Below are 12,052 nucleotides of genomic sequence, written 5' to 3' on the forward strand. Positions count from 1 at the left end.
CATTTTGGTAAAATCTAGTTTATCAGTTTATTAAAAATTGGTAGTGCTGGGGTACCTGGCTTGGCTCAGTTGGTAGAACATGTGACTCTTGATCTTGGGGTTGTGAGTTCAAGCCCCACATTGGGTGTAGAGATTACTTAAATAAATAAATTTAAAAAAAATGGGTAGTATTATTTGTGTTCTGCGAGACCTTTGCCCATGGTATGATTACATACAGTTTCTGCTATGTTTCTTTTGGAAATTTAAGGTTTAGCTTTTAGGTCTAAGTTTCTGATCCATTTTGAGTTAATTTTTTTGTCTGATGTGTGATGTAGAGGTTAAATTTTTCCCACATGGTTCACTAGTTGTTCCACCACCATTTGTTACTATTCCTTTCCTATTATCTTGGCACTCTTACTGAAAATTACTTGATGATATGTATGAGTCTATTTCTGGACTCTCCAGTCTATCCTTATGCCAATAGCACCCTGTTTTGTTACAGTTGTGTTTTAATCTGTCATCTTGCTCTGTGTTTTCTGTTTGTCCCATCTGTTCTCTGTCCCTTTATTTTCCTTCTCATGTTTCCTTTGGGCTTTAGTTTTTTAGTTTTTTGGGTTTAAAAAAATTTTTTTTTTGTATTTCATTTTTTTCTACTGTTGGTTTATTAGCTATAGTTGTTTGATTTTTTGTCTTTTGTGGTTGATCTAGGGTTTACACTATGCATCTTTAACTTTTCACTGTCTTCAAGAAATAATAGACTATTTCAGGGGTGCCTGGGTGGCTCAGTCAGTTAAGCATCCAACTCTTGATTTTGGCTCAGGTCATGATCTTGGGGTTGTGAGATTGAGCCCTGCATCGGGCTTCATGCTGAGTGTGGAGCCTGCTTGAAATTCTCTCTCTCCCTCTCCCCCTGCTCCTCCTCCACTACTTGTGTTTTCTTTGTCTCTCTCTATAAATAAATAAATAACCAAATAGTTAATTAAAAAATAGACTATTTCACATACAATATAAGAAACATTGAACAGCCTACATCTCTTTGCTCCACTCCTGTGCTTTGTGTTATTGTCGTGCATTTTCCTTTATATGTTACTAGTTTAGGGAGGATTTCTTTGTTCCAATTTTGAGGTTATAGCTAGAGAATAATTCTTGTGAGGTTATCTCTGTGGGAGAAGATGCTGGTAGAACTCGCTTTATTCTATTCTACTTTTATAAAATGACTGGATGGTAATGATTAAAATTTGATAAATTCAGAGCAGAAAACTTTGATATATGAGTCTGAAAAAAGGTGGTTGTATTATTTACTCTTTTTATAGAACTAGACAAAGAACTTGGAGCATTTGTGAATGAATGTCTCTGAATATTACCCAGTTATTGAGTTTAGGCAAATTATTCAGAGAAAAACAACAAAGAAAGTGTCCCTCCATGTCTTTTTTTTTTTTTTTTAAGATTTTATTTATTTATTTGGGGGAGAGAGAAAGCGCATGCACAAGCAGGGGGAGCAGCAGAGGGAGAGGGAGAAGCAGACTCCCTCCCGAGCAGGGAGCCCAATGCGGAGCTTGATCCCAGGACCCTGAGATCATGACCTGAGCCGAAGGCAGACGCTTAACTGACTGAGCCACCCAGGCGCCCCTCCCCTATGTCTTTATCTGTATATAAGTTAAATCTAGTTGTAATATTTTGTATTTATTAAAGTGTTCATTTTTAATGATTTTGCTAATTCTAAGCTTTTATTTTCAGGTCTCGATTTTGTCATTCAATGTGTACGTGGTCTCTTTTCAGCTTTGTGTCATTTGGGGATGTGGTGAATATTCCATTTATGCCTTCATGTGAAACCATGGCTTAAAACAGAGTTTGGAATGCATCTTGTTGGCTAATTTTTAATTATACACTTCGTTTTATATTGCTGATTATTGATATATTTCTAGTCAAGTTTTGGGATTGATCTTTATTCGATTTTAGCTTTCAAGTATATTATAGCTCATAATTCTTCCCTTCGTACTGAGGTTTAATGAAGTTGAGACTGTGCTATTGGATACAAGAGGGAGGGACCTTAATGTTAATATTGAAGATTATGGGAGAACATAGAGTTTTAGTTATTGTAGATTCCTCCCTCTATTATTAAATTGAAACAAATTCTGGGGGAAATTTGGTAATTCTGTGGAGCTTTGCTTGGTCTTTCATATACTGAAAAGTATCCTAAGAACTCATCTTATTTCTTCTTTTTTCTTCCCAACAATAATTCTAGACAAATAGTTCTTTGAAGTAGAGTGGCATCTTTGAAGATTTTATGTGATCTCTCAGAAGGTCATATGTTGTCTTTCAATCTTTCAGATAACTGGTTTTGTGCATTTGTATGTGTACTTCATCATTAAATATGTGATTCATTCAGAGCTCGTCTGCTATGGAAAATAGGGTGACCAAGTCTCATTTCTTCCCGTTTCACTCTTTTTGCTTTTGTTCTTCCTGGAAAACCTTCCCTGGTTCCCTCTCCCCTTCAGAACTGAATTAAGCTCTACTTCAGTTTGTTTCAGTGCATACCTCTATTATAACACTTACTGTATTTTAATTACCTATTGATACGTCTTCCTGACTGCTAGACTTCTTAAGCACAGTTTTATGTCTTTTTCATCTTGTATTTACAGTATTTGGGACAGTCTAGCATATTTAAGATACTCAGGAGATGTTTATTGCATGGTGTATTAGTTTACTAGGGCTGTGATAACAAAATACTTCAGACCAGGTGGCTTAAACAACCAGCTTTTTTCTCACAGTTCTGTAGACTAGAAGTCCGAGAACAGGTATAGTAAGGTTTGGTTTTTCCTGAAGCCTCTTGTCTTGGTTTGCAGATGACTGCCCACCTTCTTGCTATAGCCTTACATGGTCTTTTCTCTGTCTCTGTGTGTTGATCCAGATTCCCTCTTATAAAGGATACCAGTCAGCTTGGATTAGGGCCCACCATATGACCTCAGTTAACCTTAATTGCTTCTTCAAAGGCTCTGTTCATACTCATATTCAAGGTACTGGGGGTTAGTATTTCAACATATGAATTTGAGGAGGGGGGCACAATTAGGTCCATAACACATGGATACTTTGATTTTGCATATGTTCCAGCTGAAGGTGATTTCTTATGGGCCAATACCAAACCAAGATTGTCAGAGTTGGGACCAAAGATATCCTAGCTTGTATAAGAACATTTGGCTTAATTTTAATATTTTGTCTTAATTCCCACTTAGATAATTGTAGTACTTAATGATTAAGATCCTGTAACTTTTAGTGCTTTGGAGTGTACTGCCTAGCTGTACTCATTTAATAATAGGTTTTCTTTACTTTATGTCACAAAAAATGAATAAAATACACACATAAACAGACACCTGGGCACATGTGTGATTTGTGTACATATTGGCTATGAATGCATGATTATCGAACATTTTAGCCCAAGAAATATCTATTTATTTGCCAAATTCCCAGTGGTTATTTGGAAAGGAGTCAGGAATTTCTCTATAGAAATTCCATGAATTATACATAATTTCCCAATTTTTACAGAGATACATGCCTTGCTATCCCAGTAGAGTGGCCAGTTTTTTAAGCTTTTTCTTTTTCTGTGGAAGCTCCAGCTTTAGATTTCCCTCTCCTCACCTCCCCTAGTCGTCTGTGTAAGATTTTTGGAGATATTGGCAGTAGTGAGGGGCTGGTGAGGTTGGAGAGCAGGGTAAGCTCCATCAGCACTCATCTGTCTCCTCCCTTTTTAGGGATTTCCTTGGGAGAAATTTGCATATACTGCCCTAGTGCCCTTACCTTTAAAAAAAAAAAAAAACTTTTATTTTATACTAGTTTTACATTTACAGAAAAGTTGCAGAGAGGGGCGCCTGGGTGGCTCAGTTAGTTAAACAGCTGAGTCTTGATTTCAGGTCAGGTCATGATCTCAGGGCCGTGAGATAGAGCCCCTTGTTGGGCTCTATGCTGAGCGTGGAGCCTGCTGAAGATCTTCTCCCTCTGCCCCTCCCCACCTCTAAAAAAGAAAAGAAAAGAAAAGAAAAAAGTTGCAAAGCTAATACATAGACTTCATATGTACCCTTCACCCAGTTTCCTCTGTTGTTAACATCTAACCTATCCTACATCCCTCACAACTAAGAAACCAACATTGGTATGTTACTATTAACTAAGCTCCAGGTGTTATTTGAATGTAATCTCCTGCGGTTCAGTTTCTCAGTTTTTGTTTTTATGATCCTAACAGTTTTGAGGACTGCTCATCAGGTATTTTATAGCATGTCCCTCAATTTGAGTTTGCCTGATGTTTTTCTCACTGTTTTGACTGGCGTTGTGTGTTATGGGGAAGAGTACCACAGAGGTGAAGTACCCCTGTTAGCAACATGAGTTACAATATTAACCTTGATCATCTGGCCAAGGTACTGTTTGCTCCACCTTAAAGTCACTCCCCTTTCCTTCTTAGTCCTTTCTTTGGAAGTAAGTCACTAAAGGGAGGTGAGTCGTTAAGCTCTACCTCCTGGAAGGGATGCATCTACACAAGTCATTTGGCATTCTTCTGTAAGGAAGTTTTGTCTCTTTGCTCCTACTTATTTATTTAGTAATTTATGTCAGTATGGATTAATGGATATTCATTTTATACCTTGGGGATAGAATCCAGTACTAATTTATTTATTTTGCTGCTAAAGTTCTATATTTAGTCATAGGGAACTCTTTCAGGTTGGCTCTGGTGTTCCTTTGACATGCCTCTGTCCTGGTGTGTGTGTGTGTGTGTGTGTGTGTGTGTGTCCGTCCTTTACTTTCTGTTCCAGGCTTATCTTATATCATCCTTGCCGAAATCCTAGAACCAAGGGGCCCTGGTTCCTTTTACTGGAGAACAGTATTAAAAATCAGAATCTGGGTACTGGGTCCTAGTGCCCCTTTTACTTGATTCTTCAGTTCCTATGCAGAATGTCTGGAAAGTCTGCACCTGGATAGGATGAATGGTGAAGAGGTTTTAGCATGACACATTTGTATAATAGTACTTAATCATATCTATGTGTGTTGATGTTGTCTTCTGCTTTGGAGTCATAAGAAGCAGCTTGCTTGCTTGCTTGCTTGCTTGCTTTTTTTTTTTTTTTTTTTTTGTTAAGATTTTACTTGTTTATTTAGCAAAGACACAGCGAGAGAGGGAACACAAGCAAGGGGAGTGGGAGAAGGAGAAGCAGGCTCCCCACTGAGCTCGAGCCCAATGTGGGCCTTGATCCCAGGACCCTGAGCTGAAGGCAGATGCTTAAACAACTGAGCCACTCAGGCGCCCGGGCTTTTTTTTTTTAATTTTAATTTTTAAGAAATCTCTGTACCTAACGTGGGGCTTAAATTCACATTCCTGAGATCAAGAGTCACATGTTCCACTGACTGAGCTAGCCAGGTGCCCCCATAAGAGGCAGCTTTCTAAAAGCACTTTGAAGTGTTAAAAAAAGAAAAGTTAAGTTAGAAAGCTTTAAAGGGGGTGCCTGGGTGGCTCAGTCAGCTAAGCATCCAACTCTTGACCTTAGCTCAGGTCTTGATCCCAGGGTCATGAGTTCAAGCCCTGTTTTGGAAAAAAAAAAAAAAAAAGAAAGAAAGCTTTAGAGGGAATGTATGCTTGTTTTAGGGGCAGGCAAATAGGGAAAGTCTTTAGATTCCTATCTTTTATTTTAAACCTCAAAAAATGAACTTTTTTTTTGAATGTCAGGAAACCTGCCATGGACAAACAGGTGTATTGGAGAACTTAGGCTAACAGGAATTACAGACTTCCTAGAATCTGTTCCTCTCCATCATTATCATCAGCATCACCATCATCAATCATACTTGTATCATCATCAATAATATTAGTATTATTTTGAATAATTACTGTTATTCCAGCCTTACCTCTCTTTCCCGTAATGCTTGCTTTTCTTTTTTCTTCTTAATCATAGAAGTCATTTACAAATGATTTATAGACTGTCAGGGCAGGTAAAAAGATGAGGGAGATTGGAACCTTTATGCAGTTGATTTGGCTGGAGTTTGGTTCCAAGTAATGGAAATTAGAGCTTTTAAATGTATTTCTACCTTGAAACTCTATTAAACATTTTAGAAAGTGAATGGACCTGTATCTAGGAATGAGTTTATTCCTGAATTCTCTTGCAAAATCTGATTTGAAATAGCAACTGCAGCTCTATGAAAGGTTTTAATTCAAACAGCAGAGTTTGTCCTTGTCGCTATGGCAAAATAAAGAGCCAGGGATATTCACCAGTTTTCTGAACTTCTACTTTCTTATCCTTTAAAAATTTTGTAGTTCAGCTTTTATCCTCCTACTTATTTTTAGCCTCAGATTTTAGGATCAGCACCCACTAGAGACCAGAGTTGTAAATAACAAACCTGAATCCCTCTTTTTAAAAGAATTTCATTATTTTATAAATTTTAAATAATAAAATAAATAAAACATTATAGATAAGATAGAGAAGTCACCTATATTTTCCTTATCAGTTTGAGGAAACTCTGCATGTTATGAATATAGTTTTGTATTTTACAAGTATTTTGTGTATTTTAAAATATTATTCTTTTACCACTTTTATGGATTTATATGCAGTTTTTTTGTACTATCAAAATTTTCATCTTTTGTATATTTTCAGTAAAAACTGAGAGAATATTGTTAGTCATAATTGGCACGTTTCCTGGTAAGCAACTAAAAACTTATTAACCATATTGTTGTAAATATGCCTAAAACATGTACATGTTTATTTTATTGAGAACATTCTGCTTTCTGGATGGCTCAGAATTTTGATTCTGAACATCAGCTTTTATTCTGTGCTATATTACAGTGTTGTCCTCAGAATCTGTTCACATAAATAATATTATTTAATCTAGGCAAACTGAACTTTTTAGCTATTGGGATAAGTGCCTTAGTTCTTCTGTCTCTTATCTGTTTTTAGATGCTGCCACTAATACTTTGTCTGTTATTCCTGAAATCCAGACAACTAAGCTTGTAGAATTAGATGTAAAATAAAATAGTCTAAATATTGAATTGCATGTGGCCTTTCTCACAATTATTTTGATCCTTTAGAGAATGATTTTTCTGTAGGCTGTATTCCTGAGAATTGAAGTTGCTGGATATCTGACTTTCAAAGGAATAAAGTTTTTATTACTGCCTTACAGAAAGAGAAAGGAGGAATTATTTGAATAGTATGATAAGACCTGAAGAGTATTTTATGCAAGACAATTATAAGTGACTGAATTATGAAAGATACCATATTTTAATATGAATATTTGCTTGGGTGGGAGTATAAAGTTGAGTCTACGGCCATACCACCCTGAACGCGCCCGATCTCGGAAGCTAAGCAGGGTCGGGCCTGGTTAGTACTTGGATGGGAGTATAATGTTGAAAGCCGGGTGTGATACCAGCAAAAAACAGCATTCATTCCAAAACAACATAATTCTGTAGGGTTCTGCAATTTGTGATTCTAGGCTGATTGTTGAGCAGTGTTCTGAAAAAATGTTGAAAGCTTCACATATTATGGTCATATGTGGTATTTTGGCTCAAGTTTGTTCAGTCTGGGGACGTAGTCCTTGATTTGGTAGAAGAAGCCTGCCCTCCCTTCTTTCCTCTCTCCCTTCCTCCCTTCTTTCCTTCCACGTAGGGAGAGTAGGTACAAAAGAATATGAAGTAGTGCTAATCCATGTAATAACTGATTATAATGGCTTGTGGTTGGGCTGCTTTAACAGCGTAAAGTTGCCAGTTTATATCTTTTTTGAGTGGAGGGACGCTGTTAATCTGAAATACCTTTTCCAGTACAGGATGGCATATTTGGTAAGAGTTCTGATATAAATAGAAAAGTTAGAGATTGGGTATAGGGAAGATGTTGGAGGTTTTTTTGGTAGCCTCTATTTTCTATAAAGTAAGAGGCACAGTTTGTAATTTGCTTAAGATGAGAGGATGTAAAAGGAGGAGAGGGCTTGAGGAGATAAGTAAATATTTGAGTCCTTTATTATGAGGGAAGAAAGAATTGCCAGGTAGTTACTGGCTTAGTTGAGGTTAAGAAATTTCTTTCAATTAAAAATATTTGGTACTGGTTAGGATGATTTAAAAACCATAGCAGCAACCTAAAAGCAAAGGCAGGTGGTTTAATTGGTATAGAATTATTGTTTAGAAAGAGTGTTTACAGAAGAAAGGGATGAAGGATTTAGAGCAGAGCTTTAAGCTAGTATACCATGATTGGGTTGCAGGTATGTGGAGATACTGATCCCCTCAGCCTTCAAGACATTAAGAGAGGGTCTGGATGGCTGGAGTCCCAGGGCTGGCACCTTCTGGATGCCTTATGTGCCCTAAAGCCCAATATATATAATATTCTATGTGTATCATGATATAAAAAATGGTTGGGAAGTACTGATTCATAGAGCTGGAGAAAGCAGTACTGAGGTGTATTTCTGAGTACTTGTTGGTTCGTCAAAATGTGAAATCAGGAGGGAATTAATAGGGAGAATAGCTTCCAGGGTTTTGCCTTCTCAGATCTTCTCCTGTCTCAGACTTTGTTGCTATGTTCTAAGGTTTTTTTTTTTCTTGTCACTTTTCTTATGGCAGATACTCTACCATATACTACTCTTTTAGCTGTTTATTCTCTATTTTCAGAACTTCACTTTCATGAAAGTAGATAATTTATTGACTGTAGTGATTTTATTTTCTTCCAAGTAGATAATGCTAAAATCTGTATTTCCAGACTGATATTATAAGCATAGTCCCATCTTGTTGTCTTATTATTATTTCAGAATATCCAAAACTGAATCTGCATTCTCTTTCCAAGTAACTTTATTTCTGACAGTGACTTAACGTTTCTTCCAGATACCCAATCAAGACCCCAGACTTGGGGCGCCTGGGTGGCTCAGTTGGTGAAGTGTCTGCCTTTGGCTCAGGTCATGATCCTGGAGTCTCAGGATCAAGCCCCGCATCAAGCTCCCCCTCATCCTCTCATGCTCTCTCTCTTTCAAATACATAAATAAAATTAAAAAAAAAAAAAAAAAAAAAAAGACAAGACCCCAGACTTGGCATTGGCTTTTTTCTTCTTTCCTTTCCTGTTTTTCTGTCTTATTTCTTTGTCTTAAGTGACTCACAATTGCATATCCTGCCTTTTCCTTCGCTTCACCCTCCCCCTAAAGCTGCCTTTTGCCCCCATCACAGCAAAGCTTTCTCCCCCGTCTTTCAGACTTTCCCTCGAGCCTACTCTTGACAGCACCTCCTCAGTTAAATCTTTCTAAATTGTGTGTTAAGTGAAAGCATGGAATTCTTCACTTCTTGGTAATTTGACGCCAGCTTATTCTCTCCCACTAAAACAAAAACAGAAAAATCCACATCCCAAACATTTAGAGTATTAGATACTGCCATTTCTTGCCATTGTTTGAAATGAAGGATTTTCTCTGCCTGCCATTACCTTGTACATCCCTCGTGGTTTGACTTCGATGTCATCTGTGGAGTCTTTCCCAGAAAAACCAGTTGCTTTCTTCTTTGTGTTCTCGTGGAGGGTACTTTTATTTATATCATTATTTATAGCATTCTTTATTTTGGTTATTTATATTCTTTCTGTTGTGCTAAATTATGAACCTCTTGAAGGATAGGTGCCTGTATCTTATTTATATCTCTACCCACATATCCAGCATACAAAGTAGTTTTCTGTAGCTATTTGAATAGCTGAGCATACACAGTATCAGTCAGAACCTTTCATCTTGACTTTTTTAGTCCACCATAACTTGGTTCCACTCTACCTACTTTAAGTAGCATTTCCTGCTTCTCACAGGGATGTGCTCACTGTTTCATTGAGGTTGTTCTCTTCAGAGAGTTTTGTGTAAGTAAGCCACAATAATTTTTATCTTTGTATTTTTGATTTCTCCTTCTTGAGCGTCATTCAGCATACATGACTACTTATAAGAGAAAGACTAAGTCATTTTCTGTCTTTCTTTCTTTTCTTTTTTAAGTAGGCTCCACATTCAGCATGGAGCCCAGTGTGGGGCTTGAACTCAGAATCCTGAGACCAAGACTGGAGCTGAGATTAAGAGTCAGACATTCAGGTGACTGAGCCACCCAGGCACCCCAATTTTAAAGTTTTGACAAAAATTAGTTCAAAATGTTAAATGTATTTCTGTAAAGATTTAAGATTTTGTTGAGTGGGGCACCTGGGTGGCTCAGTCGTTAAGCGTTTGCCTTCGGCTCAGGGCGTGATCCCGGGATCCTGGGATTGAGCCCCACATCAGGGTCCTACGCTGGGAGCCTGCTTCTTCCTCTCCCACTCCCCCTGCTTGTGTTCCCTCTCTCACTGGCTGTCTCTCTGTCAAATAAATAAATAAAATCTTTAAAAAAAAAAAAGATTTTGTTGAGCAGTATGGTTTAATTCTACATTGAGCTGTTGCAGACTGGTAAAATTTGATAAGATAGTAGGTGTATTAAAGCAGATATTTCCATATACGAAAGTATTAATAATTTTTAAATTGCCTTCTATCCCTTTAAAAAAGATAGAATTCTCGATTCACTGAGTTCCAGTCTCCAAGGAAACCTGGAGGCTACTTCAAGTTCAGTTTTGGAAACTTTAAGTAACAGTAATGTCTAAGATTAGTTTGTAAATTTGAAGCTTGGAAAGTGGCAGATTGATTACTTGAAGAATTATCAAGAATGAAAAATTGTGGAGGTTTGTTTTCCTTGTACATTATCGTTTTTCTTCTTACTGACACCTTTTGGTTAACCCAACAATACTAATTACTATTCTTTTAATGATGAAAGATTTTGTGAAATGATTTCATGATAAATTATTACTTTACAAATATTAAAATTTCTTCATAAAGGTAAGCTCAGAAGCAACATGCCTAGAATCGTAGAGCGGTATCAATAATTAAGCATAATCAACTGTCAAATCTGCCAACTCTATTCAATTTTGCCACCAATCAGATGCCATCTGTCAGTTTCTGCCCTATTCTATTATTAAGCCACCCAGGATTAGTGGTCATTTCTAGTCACTAAGGTGGAATTTTATGCCTAGTCGAGGTTCCCATAAAAATCATACTAGCATGTATTTGATTTGTGTAGTAATCATTATCAAAGTTATGTCCTAGTCCAGTAGAAGAATAAAATATATTTTGTTCTCATTATTTTTTGTTCCTTTAAAGAATCCTTGTACTTTGATTTTAAAAGGGGCAAATGATTGTTTTATAAAAAATTCAGACCACATAGAAATGTGTTAACACAAAAGGTGAAGGCTCCAAACCCAGTGTTATAAATCTCCCTTCTACAATCTCAGTCCCCAACTAAGTGTATATTTTTCTATATTTTCCCCGTGCATATGTAAACATAAGTTGTTTTACAAAAATGCATCATATTATAACAGACTTATTTGCAACCTGCTTTTAAAAAAATTATTTGTACTTTCCGTATCTGTTTATACAGAACTTACCTCATTTTTAAAGGCTGCTCAGCAGTTTATTTTCTGGATATACCCTAATTTTATCTTAGTTGTGAAAATTAAAATTATTTGAAAGTTCCAGTGAACAAAATGGTGAGAAACTGCACGCAAACAGTACAAATTTGAATTAATCTCCGATTTTAGTGTTTTTAAAGGCAGTAACATGTCCATGGTGATGGTGTTTGTTTTATATTAAAAAATATTATGGCTTTTTTCTGATTTGTGACAAAGGCCATTTGGAGTCTTTGCTCATACAGAAATGAGGTGTTGCTCCATTTCTGATTATTGTCTTTCATATCCTATTGTACAGTCTGTAGTTTTTTGCATATAGAATCTTTTTTGGTTGATTCTTTTACTTTTTTCGATAGAATATATTTTATGTAACAGATAATTAGTAGTATCTTTGTATTTAATATTTCATGTTGCAATATTCCAGAGCCCAGGCTTCCATACCAGAAATGTTAGACATTGTGTGGTGTACCCTATGATTTGTAGTACTGCCTTCCTAACTAGTTGAAACTGAGTCGCAGATACTCTTCAAGCTTCCCAGGATAGATACACCCTTCATTTTGCTACTGGTCATGATGACACCTCAATCACTGCTAGAGTAGTAGACTCCGTATTGCACTGCACCTAGTTTGTACTGA

At 36.7% G+C, this 12,052-nt stretch overlaps 1 protein-coding gene across 10 annotated transcripts in view; it reads left to right on the forward strand.

The window, feature by feature from the left end:
• Window positions 1–12,052, forward strand: part of RNF111 (ring finger protein 111) — a 113,190-nt gene that overhangs the window by 43,267 nt on the left and 57,871 nt on the right. The gene's annotated exons all lie outside the window — the stretch shown is intronic.

The sequence above is a fragment of the Ursus arctos genome, unplaced genomic scaffold, assembly GCF_023065955.2.
Source record: "Ursus arctos isolate Adak ecotype North America unplaced genomic scaffold, UrsArc2.0 scaffold_36, whole genome shotgun sequence".
NCBI classification, from domain to species: Eukaryota; Metazoa; Chordata; class Mammalia; order Carnivora; family Ursidae; genus Ursus; species Ursus arctos.